This window comes from Tachysurus vachellii, chromosome 13 (assembly GCF_030014155.1).
Source record: "Tachysurus vachellii isolate PV-2020 chromosome 13, HZAU_Pvac_v1, whole genome shotgun sequence".
Taxonomy (NCBI): Eukaryota; Metazoa; Chordata; class Actinopteri; order Siluriformes; family Bagridae; genus Tachysurus; species Tachysurus vachellii.
The window spans coordinates 21,565,666-21,584,082 of NC_083472.1; the positions used below are offsets into that span (position 1 = coordinate 21,565,666).

The window sequence follows — 18,417 nt, forward strand, 5'->3', positions numbered from 1 at the left end:
ACAAAAATTCCCTTTCGTTTTAAGACAAGTCTAAGTTTGTACATTAACAAAGTCGTGGTAGAGAGATTTTCTGAAAATAAAAATAAATACATACATACATAAATAAATAAACATTTTCTAATATTGTCTAAGCAATCAAACATCACAATAGCAGTGCATGGTATTTAATTGTATTGTATTGAACTGGTGAAGTCTTCTGTAAGGAAACATTTATGTTACATTTATGGAAGGAGTCTCCAGTATTAGAGCTTTGTAACAGTTAAAGCTTTCGATCATTATATAAGAAATCTAAAGCTTTTTTATAATAATAATAATAATAATAATAATAATAATAATAATAATAACAATAATACTAACAATAATTATTATTATTGTTAGTATTATTGTTATTATTATTATTATTATTATTATTAGTAGTAGTAGTAGTAGTAGTAGTATTATCAGTAGTAGCTGTAGTAGTAATAGTATTAGTATTAATACTATTAGTTAGTAGTTACTCATCCAGTGCAGCAATGAAAAACAGAAAAGAAGGAATGTATTAAATAGAATATAAAAATATGAGGGATAATAGAACAAAATATAATAGTAAAATATAGAAGTATATGGAAAACATGTTAAGGATAAATAGAATATAATGGAATGTATAGAATTTATGCAAAAGCAGGCAGAAATGTTTCCAATAGTCTAAACTGTTTGTGTGTGTGTGTGTGTGTGTGTGTGTGTGTGTGTGTGTGTGTGTGTGTGTGAGAGAGAGAGAGAGAGAGTGTGTGTAAGAAATATGCATGTAGGACTCTCTCAAGTGTCCTCATTAGGTAGCCAGATTTCCTGAGGCCAGAAATTGCCGCTGAGTCTCTCTGTGTTGGTCGTCATGATTCAGTAGTGCTTTCTTGATGAGAAAACTGAGAGTCTGTGGCCCGGGTGGTAGAAGTCTACAGGTGACTATATACAAATTACTAACTACATTATTTTTATTTGCACTTAGTCTAGAGCTTTCTAAAATTTTGCACATGAATTTGCACTTGTTCATGTTTAGCAATGAATGTCTTTGTCATGTCACACTCCACAGTGGTGTTTAATATCTATCCAACAGAGGGAAAAATACAGGTCTAACACTGAAACCAACAGAGAACTGACTCGTTTTGTCCTCAAGAGCCAGAAAATCATTAATTTGTTGATTGAATTAAAAAAAAATAATTTTTTGTCCCTCTTAGTCCAAATACAACTTCTGAACATCAGAGAGCAGCATTGAGCTGCGTTTAAAAATTATATGCACACGCAGTCCTGAGCTGCAAGCCTATGTTGGATCCATTCATTTGTGATACAGATAAATTTATCATGTAGATAAAGTGTCATGGTACATTAATTTGCATTAAAAATGCTATTTAGTCATCCTACACACCACTAAGTTGTAGTTTAGTTTGTTATTTAATTATGCTGGCAACATCATAATTGATAATGGATTAGGTGTATATATCAGAAAATCACAAAGAACTACAAAGATTAGGAATGTAAGAAAAAGCTCAGGAGTGAAATGTTACCTTTAAATCGGATTTGTTAGTGTAGGTTGTAGATAAATCGATTTACCAATGCAAATAAATATACAAATAGGTTTACAAGGTATACTAGTTTAAAGGCAATATGAAACAGGGTCTTAGATGTCATTGATCACTGATTCATTGATAAAAATAATGTCAGGTTACTTAAAGACAAACACAAAGTTGGTCCCAGTTTGGCCCTAAGCTTGACTACTATCTGGGTAGAGTTTTGCATGTCCTCCAGGTTGCTGTGTGGGTTTTCCAGGTTCCTCGTTCGACACGAAACAAAACCTCACATAAAACCATGCTGGTTGGAGGATTGGCTGCATTACAACGCCTTAAGATGTGCCATTATAGAAATTTAAACAAACAAGCAAACAAAAAGGGAAAATACATCAGTCCATCCATGGATTGTTTACCTAAAACACTCTACAAGAGCTATTTCCTTACTTATATACTTTACTGATCTAACATAGGCCATAGAAATGAATTTATCATTTTAAACCCTTGTGTTTATCTTTATGTTAGAATTGCAATGTGAGGCATTATTTCAGAGGGTCAGATTTGCACTTTTGAACTTAATTTTTTTTTTTCCCCTAATTTTTCCTTTAATAAGGCAGCAAAGACCTGAGAGTGTAGAGAGAGTTATATCATTTCTCTAAAATATATGTTTCTTTCTCATTAATATTACCCTGTACTATGAATGTGTGTCTCATTAATGTATGCATGATACCCAGGAATAGCCTCAAGATCCAACATGACCCTGACCAAGCTAAAGCAAATTATTAAAAACAAAACCAAATTGAAAAAAAAAAATCAATACGCATTTATTTTAAATCAGTTAAAATCCCATGAAGTTAGCGACTGTGGAAAATAGACAAATCTTCTAAAAAAAAACTCAATTATCACGATTTTTTATTGTGTATCGCTGTGTAATTCATCACAATATGAATACTGTGTTTGCCACGTCACCCACGTGTATTGCTGCTGCGAATATTGTTTTCATTACTCAATTACAACCTCGAGCTTCAATTCTGTTTCCAATCATAACACAACTTTTCCATCCATCATCTTCTACGGCAAATATATTTTGAGCTTGAGGGATATAGCACTATAGAGACATGCCTGCTGCGTAATTTTTTAGCAAACATTGAAAGAGTTAATGAACAGTAATGATATTTGTTTAACCTCTAGCAACAGAGGACACAAAGAAGCAGCTCACGTGGTTGTCACTGCTATATTAATAGTGCACGTGCGCTTCTTTAGTGCGCACTCTTTAGTTCACATCTGCATGAGCTTTCTGTTCATTTTTCATTTTCTGTCCTTGTTTTGTTAGACTAAGTGATTACTTTTAGTAAAGTGCTTGTGTGTTGTCCGAGCTGCCATGTGTTGTGTGTTTATGTGTGTGTTATGTTTTGATTAATCCCAGCAGGGTTTTGTTACCTCCTGCTGCTTTTTCTCCTCATTCAGTCAGTTCAGTGTCTGTTCTGTACGTGTAGATTTGCTAAAACATCGTTTATTTCTGATGATTCCTGGTCCAACTGCTTCCTTTGCAGACTTCATAAAATAGAGAAAAAAAATTTAATATTAAAGGGAGCAAAACGAATGTAAACTACTCTCTGGATTCATTTAAGCAGAAGATGTGATGTGAACTCATGAGCTGATGTGGCTCAAGGAGTCACTAGATTTCTCTCCAGGCTCTTTTTCTTTTTAAATTAAGTTGCTTTATGTGTATAAGATGGCCACCAAATTCAGCGACAGTTACTGGCTTAAAGTCACTGTGTAAAGCCTCAGATTTGTGTACAAATTTCTGTGCCATAATACAGTACATACTGTCACTTAAGGGGTCCAAGTAAGTCTGATGCAAAAGCAAGCTTGACCACAAACTTTGAACACGCAAACGACAAACAAAGTCTCATCACACACCTAATACACAACTTAAATAAAGTGATGTGTCAGAAAACACAAAACAGTTGTGTAAGGAAATGGAGCAGACAATAAAAATAATCCAACAATGTGAGCGATAAACCCCTCTAGTGGTCTTAGGAGGAATCGCACCTCATTGGCTGTGACTCGTACCGGAAATTCAAAATGTTACATATACAACTATATAAACTTTAGCATTAAGTGAAATGCTTTTAATAAAAAAAAGAGTCAATAAAGATTAAATACAGTGTAAAAAAGTGTAAAAAAGTACAATATACAGAAAAAACCCAACAACAACTAATTAACATGAACACAACTTTTATTGAGCATCACAAAAACAGGTGCAATTCAAAATATTTTAAACCTGCTAAAAATAATAAGAATAATAATTCAATAAATAATGATCAGTAAAGAATTACCAAATAATTTGACGCACAAAGTCAAGGAAAATTCAAAAAACAGGCTCAGGTCAATCTGGATATAATCAGGTTCCAAACATGCTAAACCCAGTCGTGATCGAAAACGTGAAAAAAGGGTTTGGTAAACGTCACAAACGTGAAAGGAACGAACATGTACTAGAACAAGTACACTAAACAAATGACAGTGCTAAACAAACAAACATTCATTCATTCATTCATTCATTCATCTTCTACCGCTTATCCGAACTACCTCGGGTCACGGGGAGCCTGTGCCTATCTCAGGCGTCATTGGGCATCAAGGCAGGATACACCCTGGACGGAGTGCCAACCCATCGCAGGGCACACACACACACACACACTCTCATTCACTCACGCAATCACACACTACGGACAATTTTCCAGAGATGCCAATCAACCTACCATGCATGTCTTTGGACTGGGGGAGGAAACCGGAGCACCCGGAGGAAACCCCCGAGGCACGGGGAGAACATGCAAACTCCACACACACAAGGTGGAGGCGGGAATCGAACCCCGACCCTGGAGGTGTGAGGCGAACGTGCTAACCACTAAGCCACCGTGCCCCCTAACTAACTAACAAACAAACAAAAAAACTTACATAATTAAATAATAAACTGTAAATATGAATATATGTATAAATATACTGTATATAGGAATATATGTATAATTATACTACACAGTGGTGGATCAGTTTGACTGTTGAATAAACTGCAATGTGTGTAATCTAACCATAAAATGTGTGCAATACGTTTTGATTTTGAACTTTAGACGGTTAACCATGATTTCAAATTCAGAAGTCAGTCACTCAAACATTTAACTTGGATTTCAAATCACAATCACAAATTGAATTATTATAGCACATTATGAATCCCATGAGAATTTTGCAATAAATAATTACAGAAATGAATAATGCAGTTCAACAGATGTTCATCAGGCATCATTCTGGGGATGGCAGCTGCTGCATCTTGGCTGCTGGATCAAAGTAAAGTCATAAATTATAAGGCTGCACATTTCTGTGTGTTTTAGCTAAATGATTTCAGTGCATTTTAGTGTCAGTAATTAATTACAAACCGGTGGAAATTGATTAAGTCATCATTCACTGCTATATAAGCTGATCATAAAACATCATACATCATCACATCTTGAAAATAGCCTTATTTAAGATATGATGTTTATGAGACACATTAATTTAACTAGTTGTTTAATATAATCGTGACTCACAAAAATATTATTGACTAATTTCAGTGTGCAGGTTGAACTCACAGTAACCCAGCCAAGTCATTTTCCCATCTTCTGTAGGTCTGGTAGTTATAATAAGACGGACATGACGGCCGCCAGTAGAAGTCTGAGTCACTGTCTGAATCACGTCAGCAGCACATCCCAGTCTGCTCTGATCCGGTCTGAAATAATAAAGCTAGTCATGGGCCTAATGTATGCTGTAGAGTAGCTTTGGTACGGTGTGTTACGGTAATCGTAAGTGCAAAATATAATAAGAAGGCAATAAAGCAACAACTAATCAAATCAGAAGATACCACCCAAAGACAAAAAAACCCTCAAAAAAAACAAAAAGACAAGAAAAAATTCAGAACGTGCAACATCACAAAACAAAAAAAACAATACGTTCAGAAACATGAGAGTAAAACACAACAACAAGTCATAAGACAATACAGTAAAACCAAAAACACAACAAAAGTTTCAGAAAACACAACAGCATCACGAAAAAAATCTGAAAGCACTTTTAGAAACATGAAACAAATCAAATACACCACAAGTCTGAATACACAACAGTAAAGACTATCACAAAACAACAAATCAGAAGAGAAGACACAACAAAACCAAATACACATCAATATCAGAAACATGTGAGCAAAACCAGAAACACAACAAATTCTGTAACACAACAAATATACCAACAACACAAAAAACATGTCAGCAAAATCAAAAACACAACTTTACATTAAAACAGAAAGGTTTATCCTTAGTGAACATCACATGTTTCGGCTAATATTGGCTTTCACAAGGCTGACTGGATAACAGACTAAAAAAGAGGCAATTATTTTAGCTTTGTGGGAATTATATGTTGTGTCCAATCAGTAACAAAGACGTGAGATTCGGTGCTTTGAGCTAATGCTGTTGTGTGTTCTGTTTGGGTTGGTTGTTGTGTTTAAAGATTTGGATTGTAATTGTGCACTTATGGCCCACCAGGTGAATTCTGAATTATGAGACAGTTATTATCACAAAATGTCAGATTTGATGTTGATCGACCTTTAGATTTGGCAAATTGATGCAAATTAATTCCGGGACAAGAATAGGCGCTAAAGGAAAAAAAAAAAAAAAGACGGGGACCTTTAAAAAGATATATGGTGGAAAGTTCCAGATTTTGAGTCTGAATTTGGGACTGAATCTGAGGACCTGATGGTGATCTAAGCATCAGGCAAGGTTTCAAAGGTCAAAACCAACATGCAGGGAAATGGAAAGCTGATGAAGTGATAAATATTTTAGTTAGTAATGTATGTAATTTTTTTCACAAATAAGAATAGCTGATTTTTTTTTAAATAAATTGTGTGAGATGGTGCTTCATAAATGAACTAGAGCTTGCAAGGACTGGTTGCACATTAGTGCTTTGTTTACAGTGATAAGTGCATCCATTAGTCTTTGTAAATTGTGTAGCTCAGGCATACACGCAAGCCCACAAATCCTCATGCTAATGCACATCCATCATTACCCTCTGTTGCACTCTCATTGGTCCACTGATGCACCTTACTGAAATTAAGGTGTCAAGATGTTAAATGTATGCAGGCATGAAATCATTGAACTGTCTGCACATTTTGCTAATGTGTCCTAGGGGCTATGAATTTTCTCCAAGCAGGCAAGTGGCACTGTTACTGTTGGAAAGCTTGAGAGCATTCTGATGGCAGATGTTGCTGGGTAGAATGGGCATTGAACTTACAAACTGATTTACTGGTTTGTTGGACTTCTTCCAAGTGAGAAGAATGTGATTAGATTTCAGACAAATATGCTCGAAAAGTGATGAAATAATCAAGTCTGACCAAAGTAGTTAATATTTTAAGACTAAACCTTATTATATCTTGAGACAAGCTACATAACTATTTTAGGGGTGGCTAAATCTGTAGCCCAGGAGTGTGGGACAAGAAGATTAGGTCTGTTATTCATTTTTTACATTTTTCAATGAACAAATAGATTCAAATGAGGCAGGACACAAGCGTGGGCACTCAAAGTAATATTAATTTTTTTATTATGGGCATTCCAGGAATTGTAGTCAGTGCCCATAAAAGTCAAAACACAGACAGGGAGAATAATACAGTCCATAATTAATAAACAGGAAACTGAAGAAATAGAGTTATACATGAAAATAACTAAGAAATAAAAAGGGAACGGACACAGAACAGGTAAACACAGTTAGACAACAAAACAGTGACACAGCAGGGATGGAGACAACACTATAACAAACACACGCACGCAGCCTTGGGGGTTTCCTCTGGGTACTCCGGTTTCCTCCCTCGGTCCAAAGACATGCATGGTAGGTTGATTGGCATCTCTGGAAAATTGTCCCTAGTGTGTGATTGCGTGAATGAATGAGAGTGTGTGTGTGTGTGCCCTGCGATGGGTTGGCACTCCGTCCAGGGTGTATCCTGCCTTGATGCCCGATGACGGCTGAGATAGGCACAGGCTCCCCGTGACCCGAGGTAGTTCGGATAAGCGGTAGAAAATGAATGAATGAATGAATGAACTATAGAGTGTGTTTTTTGACCTGAATCCCACCATCTGCTCCACTACACACACTGGTTTGCCAGATTAATCCATAAACATACGAACATGACCTATGCCCTTCTCAGTATCATGTACTGTAGGAGCAGACAAAACCAAACAAAGCAAGCAAAAGTTCATTAATCAAGGCAGTAATAGAGCTCCACCTGTAGATCAGATGCCTCACAAGAAAAAATACTTTTATTGTATCTTATAATATCACAGAAACATGTTCATCTTCTACGGACTCCTGCTTAGAAAAGATATAGAGCTCATTTGTTTCTATATTTAGCTAGCTAGTAGCTACCCAGCTACGTTAGCCACCATTTTTATTCAAGTCAGTTAGGTTTCTAGCAGCATGCTGAAGATCTTGGAGTGGACTATGGATCTTGTAGTGGATAATAAGAGGATAATTTATCCACCTCTGCAAAATAAACCTCATATTTTTCTACCTGTGATGAATTTATATTGGGAAATGTCACAGATTTGGACCTGCTCGTCGTTGCCATACTGGTGGCCTGGTTCATTAGTCATATTGTATTTGTCAGCTTGTCTTATGCTGTCATGGCTAATAATAAGATCTCATGGCTGATAGATACGCCTCTGAGGACCTCATGTTCATGAATTATAATGAATCCCATTCAGTTCTTTGGCAGGAAACGCACAGAAAGGCAAAGCCTAAATGTCACATGGGAGATATTTGTCGATTTAAGTCCTTTCTTAAGCATATGCTTAAACCTAAAGCTACTCTGAAGTGTCAAAGTATTATTAATATTCATGAACGGTTTTCTGTTTATTACATTCACATATCGGGAACTGAATCATTTCATTTCTTAGTGGATTTTTATTACCTTACAGATAATATTGCTCATCATTTGTGACTTTTTTCTTTTCCAGGAAATTTTGAAAGCTGTAACAATAATGTTTTGTGTCAAGACAGTCAATATTTAGTTATTTTTTTAATATTAATAACATTGATTAGTAATCACAAATAATTATTCATGATTAATATTTTTATATTAATTATTAAATTAATAATACTATAAATTACTGTTGTATTTTATTTTACTATTATTTTCATTTCATTTTATTTGCAAAATAAATGATACAATTATTAGTATTTTATTTTATTTATTTATATAATATTTATTTACATTTTATGTAAATTTTATTATTTTTAACCAAGAATATTTTTTTGAAAATGACAATTATCTGTGTGGTTAATATTATTTGAAAATTTATTCTTATTTCATTTTCATTTTTCCCCCAAAAGATTTTAGCAAACACATGACTACTTTTTTTTTCTAGCCTGCATCCGTGGGCTTGCTAATAATAGATTCTTCAACTGAGGCGAACAAATAAGCAACAAGGATTTAAACATCCAAAATATTTGTTGAAACTCATGAGTAGAAGCTGTGCTCCTGAAGAAGAGCTTTTTCTTTTTTTTTTTTTTAATAAGCTTACTTGCAGTTGCCAGATTACATTGTGAATGCAAATCCTCACCTCTGCTCACAGACTGAGAGAAGAGACTCATTCAGCGAGAGAGAAAGCTGGGTACACACTCTTAATGGGCTGTGAAAAAAGAGCAAGGAGGATTAACAAGAACGAAATTTGTCTTTTAGAGAGTCTTGAGTCAGAAATCCAGCAATTTTTGGTGTTCAGTGTACCGTGTTGATTCATTTCCTGTAGCAGTTGATTCATTTCCTGTACAGTCCTCTGACTGTAGTAACCGCAACAGCCTATCTATCTATCTATCTATCTATCTATCTATCTATCTATCTATCTATCTATCTATCTATCTATCTATCTATCTATCTCTCTATCTATCTATCTGACTACTACTTGACTCCTGCGACTTGTATCACTTCCTCCCATAACCCTAATGACTGAACATTTTTTCATCCCAGCTTTGACACTACCAAGCACTTAGTACAGGAATCATTATAAGGCTCTCATTAAACACTGGCCGAGGTATTCATTAAGGTCTTAAGCACTGAACAGGAAGTCTGCCAGGCGACACCGAGTATTTGACAGATTTAATGAGTCTGCTGGCTAACGGCTAGATGAGGAAAAGAGAAAGACTGAAATGATTCATTCAGCACCCACTCACTCATTTTAATGGCCAGTTACACAGGGGTGCCAGTTTATAGGTTGCTACAGAAGTACACCTCATAAACTGCCAGCATTGTGTCTGCTGATATACATACAGTCTTATCAGGTTATTACGTATACACAACTAGAAATTAGTAAGTTGACAAATTGGGAAGTTAGATATTTATGTAAGCCCCAGAACTAGCAAGCTACCCCTGTTGGGCCCTTTAAGTAAGGCCCTTAATCATTTACATTACATTTATGGCATTTTGCAGACTCCCTTATCTAGTGTGACATAAAAAAATCTCTATCAATGAAAACATGACTGGTTCACTAGATTACTGACTATAGATACCATTAGCTAAAAGCTCTGTTTTTTTTTCTCCATGTGGTGTTTGAGGTCAACAACCTCCTCATCAATACACAATTGTTGGATTGTATCTGACTGTAGAAAAGACATTATTCATAATAACACACCCTGGTGTTTATAATCACACCCTCAAGTGTCACCCAAATGAGGATGAGGTTCACTTTTGTGTCTGGTTCCTCTCAAGGTTTCTTCCTCTTCCATCTAAGGGAGTTTTTCCTCACGACAGTCACCTCAGTCACCTCAGGCTTGTTCATTAGGGATAAATACAAACACATTTAAATATAAGTCTAATATTAATCTTGAATTTTTGTATTATATTAATCTTTGTTTTATATGAATCTTTTTGTACTATATTTCTTATGTTCTGTAAAGCTGCTTTGAGACAATGTGCACTGTTAAAAGTGATATACAAATAAAATTGAATTGAATTGAATAAAAACAGGGGGGCACGGTGGCTTAGTGGTTAGCACGTTCGCTTCACACCTCCAGGGTTGGGGGTTCGATTCCCGCCTCCACCTTGTGTGTGTGGAGTTTGCATGTTCTCCCCGTGCCTCGGGGGTTTCCTCCGGGTACTCCGGATTCCTCCCCCGGTCCAAAGACATGCATGGTAGGTTGATTGGCATCTCTGGAAAATTGTCCGTAGTGTGTGATTGCATGAGTGACTGACAGTGGCACAGGCTCCCTGTGACCCGAGGTAGTTCAGATAAGCGGTAGAAAATGAGGGAGTGAATGAATAAAAACAAACAGGGAAATAAGAGCTAGTTTAAGTGTCTCAGGAAGAAATAGGTCTTCACCAGGCATTTGAAGATAGTTAGTGACTCAGCTGTTTGGACATCTAGGGGAATTTCATTCCACCAACTCAGCACCAGAAGAGAAAAGAGTCTTGATGTATATCTTCCTCTTTCTGAGAGATGGTGAATCCAGTTGAGCAATGCTAGTAAATCAGAGGGACTGACCCTTTTTTGCTAAATGATGCTAACAGGACAGGAAACTATTAGCACACCTGATTAGATAAAATTAAACTTAGCTGTGTTGGAAATAATTATTTTTTCATTTTATTGTTAATATTCTTCTAAAATCTATATTTATAGAGCTTATATTTCAGTCTGGTTACTGCAGAACTGCATGAATTTTTTTATTTTTCATTCTGATTTGAATGATTTTTTGAAAGCCTTTGAAAAATGTAACGCTGCAGATATTTAGTGTTGTGCAGGTACTTTTGTGTGAATGCCATTCATGACATTTGGATCACTGATCAGTGAATGTATTTTGTGTGAAAACAGTTTACAGAAAGTTTATGATGCATTAGGATATAGACCCATAGATCTGGAAGTCTGCATATAAATAAGTTTGCTTTTTCAGTTAATGTTTTCCGTGTCATGTAGACGAGTGACATCAAGAATAATATTCTCTCACGTGAAAAAATACATGCACAAAATGTGAAGAATAAGTTTAACAAAAAAAAAAAAAAAAAAAAAGAAAATTGCCTTGAGAACATAATATGCACATGTAATGAGTTTTCAAGTTTTTAAAAAAAAGATAGGATGACCTTGTGTATTCATTGAAAATATTGTACTGTACAGAGGTGCCAATACGTTTTTCAAAAAAGAGAGGAAATAAATTTCTCATAAGAAATGTATTAGTCAATAGTGAGAAAATAAATTCTCTGGTTGTTTTAGGAAACGGTTCTCAAAGGGTGCCAATATTTCTGGACCGTACATCATATTACGTTATATATTTTGGAGAGAAAGATCTCAGAGCTGAGAGTTTATTATATATTAAAACTTTGTTCATTATACATTGACAACTCAGTGTACACACTGAGGATAGAAATAATTGCCGATGTACTTAAACATTTTTTTTTCCATCAGACGTTGGTGTAAAAGTCAGTTCCTATTTTTCAGTCATATTTATTCTGCATTGTTTTCTTTTTTCTCTGCTTCCATCCTCTGACACTGCTAAAGCGAGGTGATTTGTTCATGATAGAGATGATGGATGTAATAAAAAGAATTTGTGGATTTCAGATCGTAGCTTTAAAGTCTCAGGATGCCTCTGAGGTCAGTAAAAAAGAGAGAGAGAGAAAGAGAGAGAGAGAGAGAGAGAGAGAGAGAGAGAGAGAGAGAGAGAGAGAAAGTCGTAAAAGTCTATTATGTCTGTAGACCTTTTTAAGGTCCTGGCTGTCAAGCCCACTTTCTTTTTATCAGATGTGTGTTTCTTTCTTCTGCGCTTGCTCTTCTGCACGGTATTTCATATGCCACTCTCAGTTTCTCTGTTGTATTTGGCAGATCAAAGGTTTCAAGCTCCCACCCTTCTGCGCTTTCATCCTGAGACAAGTGTTACATCTCTTTCCCCATTCTGGCTCTGACTGAGCATTGATCTCAGGGCTTTGAGCGGTGTGTGCTAGGGGCGCTAGGCGTGGCTCACTGAAAGAACCATGCCCTTCTGCCTGTGGCTCAATTCAGTGTTTACTCGTCATTTTTAGCTCTCTGTGAGCTTTGCCACAAATCATCCTGTGCCGTAAACACGCTTAGTAGTTTATGGTGATTGACATTTATCAACATATGGGTACAAAGCAAAGGAGTGTCTGGTTCCTCTCGAGGTTTCCTCCTCGTATCGACTCAAGGATTGTTACCTCGCCGCTCTTGGCTCTGGCTTGTCTCTCTAGGGATGAATCTAAATTTTAAACTTTTATTCTGAATTTTTATACTCCTGTATAGTGGCTTTGTGACATGTCCGTTGTTAAAAGTGCCATACAAATAAAATTGAATTCATTTTTAGTGAAAATTTTGTAAATACATATTTTTAGTTTGTTTTTTAGCTACTGGCAAGATTAGTAACTGGCTTCAAGAATGCATCAAATTGTGCTTCTATTGGCTCTATGAGCTAATATTAGCTTCTATATGCTATTATAAGGATATATGGACTTCTATGGGCTAATATAAGCTTCTTTAGGCTTCTTTACTCTTCTATAGGCTTCTTTAGGCTTCTGTAGGCTTCTGTAGGCTTCTTTATGCTTCTTTAGGCTTCATTATGCTTCTTTAGGCTTCTTTAGGCTTCATTGGGCTTCTTTATGCTTCTTTAGGCTTCATTGGGCTTCTTTGGGCTTCTGTAGGCTTCATTGGGCTTCTTTAGTCTTCTACAATCTTCTATATGCTGATTTAGGCTTCTACAGTGGGATGTAGTAGCCTAGTGGTTAAGATGTTGGACTACTGATCGGAAGGTCATGAGTTCAAATCCCACGTCCACCAGGCTGCCACTGTTGGGCCCCTGAGCAAGGCCCTTATCTCTCAATTGCTCAGTTATAGAAATAATAATAAAAAAGGTAAGTGGGGGGCACGGTGGCTTAGTGGTTAGCACGTTTGCCTCACACCTCCAGGGTCGGGGTTTGATTCCTGCTTCCGCCTTGTGTGTGTGGAGTTTGCATGTTCTCCCCGTGCCTCCGGGTACTGGGTACTGGTAGGTTGATTGGCATCTCTGGAAAATTGTCCGTAGTGTGTGATTGCGTGAGTGAATGAGAGTGTGTGTGTGTGCCCTGCGATGGGTTGGCACTCCGTCCAGGGTGTATCCTGCCTTGATGCCCGATGACGCCTGAGATAGGCACAGGCTCCCCGTGACCCGAGGTAGTTCGGATAAGCGGTAGAAGATGACTGAATGAATGAAAAAGGTAAGTCACTCTGGATAAGGATATCTGCTAAATGACAGAAATGTAAATGTACAGGCTTCTTTGGGCTTCTGTAGGCGTCACCTTACTTCCCCTGAAACCACCACCACCCAACAAATTCTACAATGAATCAGCCTGGGAAATGTCATAACACAAACATTTGTCACTTCCGTCACCGCTTATGTCAAGTTGACATCCAAATTTAGTCTTCATGGACTAAGACTTGCGCTTCTCTCTGAGTTAAAGCGAATACAAATGTCTGTCTGCTGAAGTAAAGGGAATAAAAATCAATATGTCATCAAGAGGTCAAGACTGATATTAGATACAATGCCAGAGTTGAGTAAGAGATGATTAATGTGCTTATTTGTGGCACACACACATACACTCACACTTACACACACACACACACACTTACACACACACACTCACACAGTGGATAATTATAGACATTGAATATTTCTCTATTTTTTGTACTTCAGGTAAGAAATGATAAGTAATTATTGTGTCCTTGCTACAATTTACATCGTTGACGATCTAAAGGTATAATTATAATCTTGCTGACGATGTGAACCTGGAGGTTAGGTAAAATTTGATGTAGACTTTTGTAAGAACATTGTTCAGGTAATTGACCACTTTATAAGGTACTTAGAGCTGTATTAGTTCTTCATCAGTGAAATCGGAGCAAAGAAGATAGATTTTACTTTAAGCAAGGGGTCAATAATTCCAAGTCTAGACTGTATTCATCAGATAATTGTCTGAGAGTGAATACAGTATAATCTTATGTCATGTTGAGTTAAGGAAAAAAACAAGATTTAGAGTAGATGAATGACATGATAAAGGACAGCCCTTAAAAATAGACTTTAGTCATTTTGGTTCTATCTTGACAGCTTAATTTAATTTTCTTTAAAAGTTATTTTGACAGGTAAATGCACAACAAGAACACTTTCAATCTTCATACGCAGACTCACTAATTAAATCATGCAGTACTGTACAGTATGTATGGTCCATAGAGATGATGGGTCACATCTCCAATAACCCATCTGACCTGAAGACAAGATCCAAAGCTTTGCTGAGTTGCTAAGAAAAAAAATCTTTCGTGCTAAATGTCAGCATTATTTACATGTCTTAGACTGTCTCATTACAGACTGTCTGTGGCTTGTTAGACTGTTATGTGAGACAGTAATTAAAACAGCCGGTGGGAACGTCGAGTTAGCGAATCTGATGTCTGGTTAAAGCTGCTGTGAGAAAAAGAGAGAAAGAACAGCTTTAATTTTGAGAAAGATTCTCTGACTTTTTTATTTTAATATAGAAAGACCCAGTTAGGAATGAGAATATATATTAACATAGAAATAAATAAATAAATAAATAAATAAATAAATAAATAGACATAAATGAAAGTGAATTAATAAAATGAACAAATGAGTATACAAACAAACATATTAACGAATATAAAAAAAATAAAAAACATTACACTATTAACACTCAATTATTAAATTTTGTAGTATTTTTTTTTTTGTTTGCCAGAATTTTAAAATCAAGAAAAAAATCTAAAAACAAAACAAAGCAAGACCCAATGATAACAGAACAGAAGATTTTCCTTTTACTACATGCACTATATCAATATCAATATATTTGCTATAAAGTGAATTTTTTTTATTTTCTAAAAGTTTGGTCAGTTCATGACAGTTTAACACACACGTTCAATCATTTGGGTAAATAAAACCTTAAGGACTTTATCTTATTTATTACAGTATATCAACAGTATTGACTCAACACCTTACAACTGAACTAACATAAAGTGTTTCTTTCTAGCCTGCTGAAGCTTGTAGCTGAACCCCATCAGAAAAATTGTTCAAACTGAAACAAAGGCAATCAAATCTGTTACAATCACAGAAAACTACATCAGGTTCCACTCGTATTAGCCAAGAAGCATTTACGCTGGACACGAAACTTAAATTATAAATAGTATTTTGAGTTTATATTGCGGGGCATGGTGGCTTAGTGGTTAGCACGTTCGCCTCACACCTCCAGGGTTGGGGATTCGATTCCTGCCTCCGCCTTGTGTGTGTGGAGTTTGCATGTTTGATTCCTGCCTCCGCCTTGTGTCTGTGGAGTTTGCATGTTCTCCCCGTGCCTCGGGGGTTTCCTCCGGGTACTCCGGTTTCCTCCCCCGGTCCAAAGACATGCATGGTAGGTTGATTGGCATCTCTGTAAAATTGTCTGTAGTGTGTGATTGTGTGAGTGAATGAGAGTGTGTGTGTGTGCCCTGTGATGGGTTGGCACTCCGTCCAGGGTGTATCCTGCCTTGATGCCCGATGACGCCTGAGATAGGCACAGGCTCCCCGTGACCCGAGGTAGTTCGGATAAGCGGTAGAAAATGAGTGAGTGAGTGAGTGAGAGTGAGTTTATATTGAGGTCTAGTTAAATCTGTTAACCAAAACTTTTTAGCTAAAAAAGTTATTCTAGCTTATACTCTTATAAAGATTTATAGATTTTATGAGCTCTAAAGAGGAAATCGAATGCATCCGAGTCTTAAACTGCTACACTGCAGTGACTTATAATGTGATAATATACTCTATAATATTTCTGTGTTATATGCTTTAATTGTAAGTCCTGTGTCAGTGTATTAAATAATATGCTGTTCAGATGACAACTGCTATAGAAATAGTAATAATAATAAGCCATATTTCAGTTCTGAGTGATCTTTAGCCATCTTTAGCCATCCGTTATTGGCGGAAATGATGACTGTCTGCTCTTCTTCCTTCTGCTCACCTGCAGTCGGCTAAAATGGCAAGGAAACCTCCGTGTTTTGTTCTTCAATCCTTCCATTTTGGTCCCCTTTCATGCCTCGTCTCTGATGGACGATGGCACGGCACGTTCCCTGACCTCTCTGACTCGAGAGGGCTCTCTGATGCTACAAAATCCTTTCATGTTGTGTTTCCTGCTTTTCTTGTGCAGGTGGGTGAGTTACAGTGGAAACACGCAGTGCCCATTTCTAGAGTTTCAATGCTGCCACTTTGAAGCTGGAGCTGTGAACGTCTCTCCTGGGAGATGAGTGCTCCTGACGCCCCTTCGCACCTGCTCGTTCACACAGCTCAATCATTCACACATTCACTGCCGTGCTTCTGTGAACATCTGTTGCAAAGCGAATGAGGGGCAGTACAGCAGGATACTGCTCTCCAACAGAGGTTCGTTTACAGTGTAAGTAAATATCCATCATTTTATAGCTAAGACTCATTTGGCAAAATGTGACATTCTTGTAAGAAAAAGCAGGGGGTCGGGACATTTGACTGACATTGCCCTTTTACATGTAGCTCAATCTAAAGTTCTAACATTTACTGTAGGTAATAAATACTAATAGAATGTGATGCTATTCCTTACCTGACCGCACACACACTGTGAATACGGACTCAAATTGCAGCACTTAGCCACAGGCTGAGCGCTTGTCTCATTTCATTTTTACAGAAGGACGAGGTCATTTTTTTCCAGCTATTGGGGAAATTGTCTTGTTTTGTAACCTGTATTCAGTGTCCTTTTTCGACAGGAACTATTTGTGCTGTCGCAACAGAACCGATGTTCCTCTTGTTTCAGATAAAGACGGAGCTGCAGTGAGTACGAATGTGTTGTACCAGAGATTACAGCCAAGAAGCCACGTACATGCTGCTTATGAGTTTCACATGTAAATAACTAACCCGAGGAAAAAGTAGGGACACGTCCACATTTATCTGCACTTAAACTGGATAAAATGACCTACAGGTGTATGACATCAGGTGCAAGTTATTAGAACATTGTTACAGAGCATTTTGAAGAAGGCTTGTCTTATTTACACCTCAGATATTTAGTTTGGTTTGCACTTAATTGTTGAACTGAGAGCTATCACCATGGTGAGATCCAAAGAGCTCTCTGAGGCCTTCAGAAAGAAAATTGTTGAGGCTTATGAGTCTGGTAAGGGATATAAAATGATCTCAAAAGAACTTGTAATTCACCCCATGAGCAGACTGCAAGAGGCTTAAAGAAGTCACCAAAAACCCTAAAATATCATTACGGGACCTATAGCAAGCTCTTGTTACTTGTTAAATGTGCTTTGAACAGATGAGTCTATAATTTTATTTTTTTGGACACCATAACAAAATAGAGCATTTCAGCAAAAGAACCTCATACCAACTGTGAAACATGGAGGTGGAAATGTTATGGTTTGGGGATGCTTTGCTGCAGAAGGACCTTTCCAGCTCATCATCATAGAATCCACTATGAATTCTTCTATTATATCAGAAGGTGCTTGAAGATCATGTGTACGGTGGCCGAGAAGTGCAAAACACATTAACAAATCCGAAAACAAATTAACAAATCCGAAAACAAATTAACAAATCAACAAATCCGAAAACACATTAACAAATCTGAAAACACAACGACAAGTCAGACAACCCAGAAACGGTAGTGTATCGTTTTTGAATGGAAACTTACCGATCATTGGACGAGACACCTGTCACTCAAGATATACAGGTATGGAATCTTATGTGTAATGTGTAAAGTTCTCTGTTTAAGTATAAGAAAATGACAGAATTAATCCACAGTAATCCATTCCATGCATCCATTCCAACTTTTCCCTGCGGCAGACTGTTGAACTTC

General features: G+C 36.8%; 1 long non-coding RNA gene across 1 annotated transcript; it reads left to right on the forward strand.

Annotated features, from left to right (window-relative positions):
- Positions 1-862: 862 nt before the first annotated feature.
- LOC132856257 (uncharacterized) lies at positions 863-18,086 on the forward strand. The gene is made up of 3 exons (XR_009649408.1): positions 863-935; positions 16,747-16,989; positions 17,380-18,086. It is a non-coding gene; the product is annotated as an uncharacterized LOC132856257 (long non-coding RNA).
- Positions 18,087-18,417: the final 331 nt, after the last annotated feature.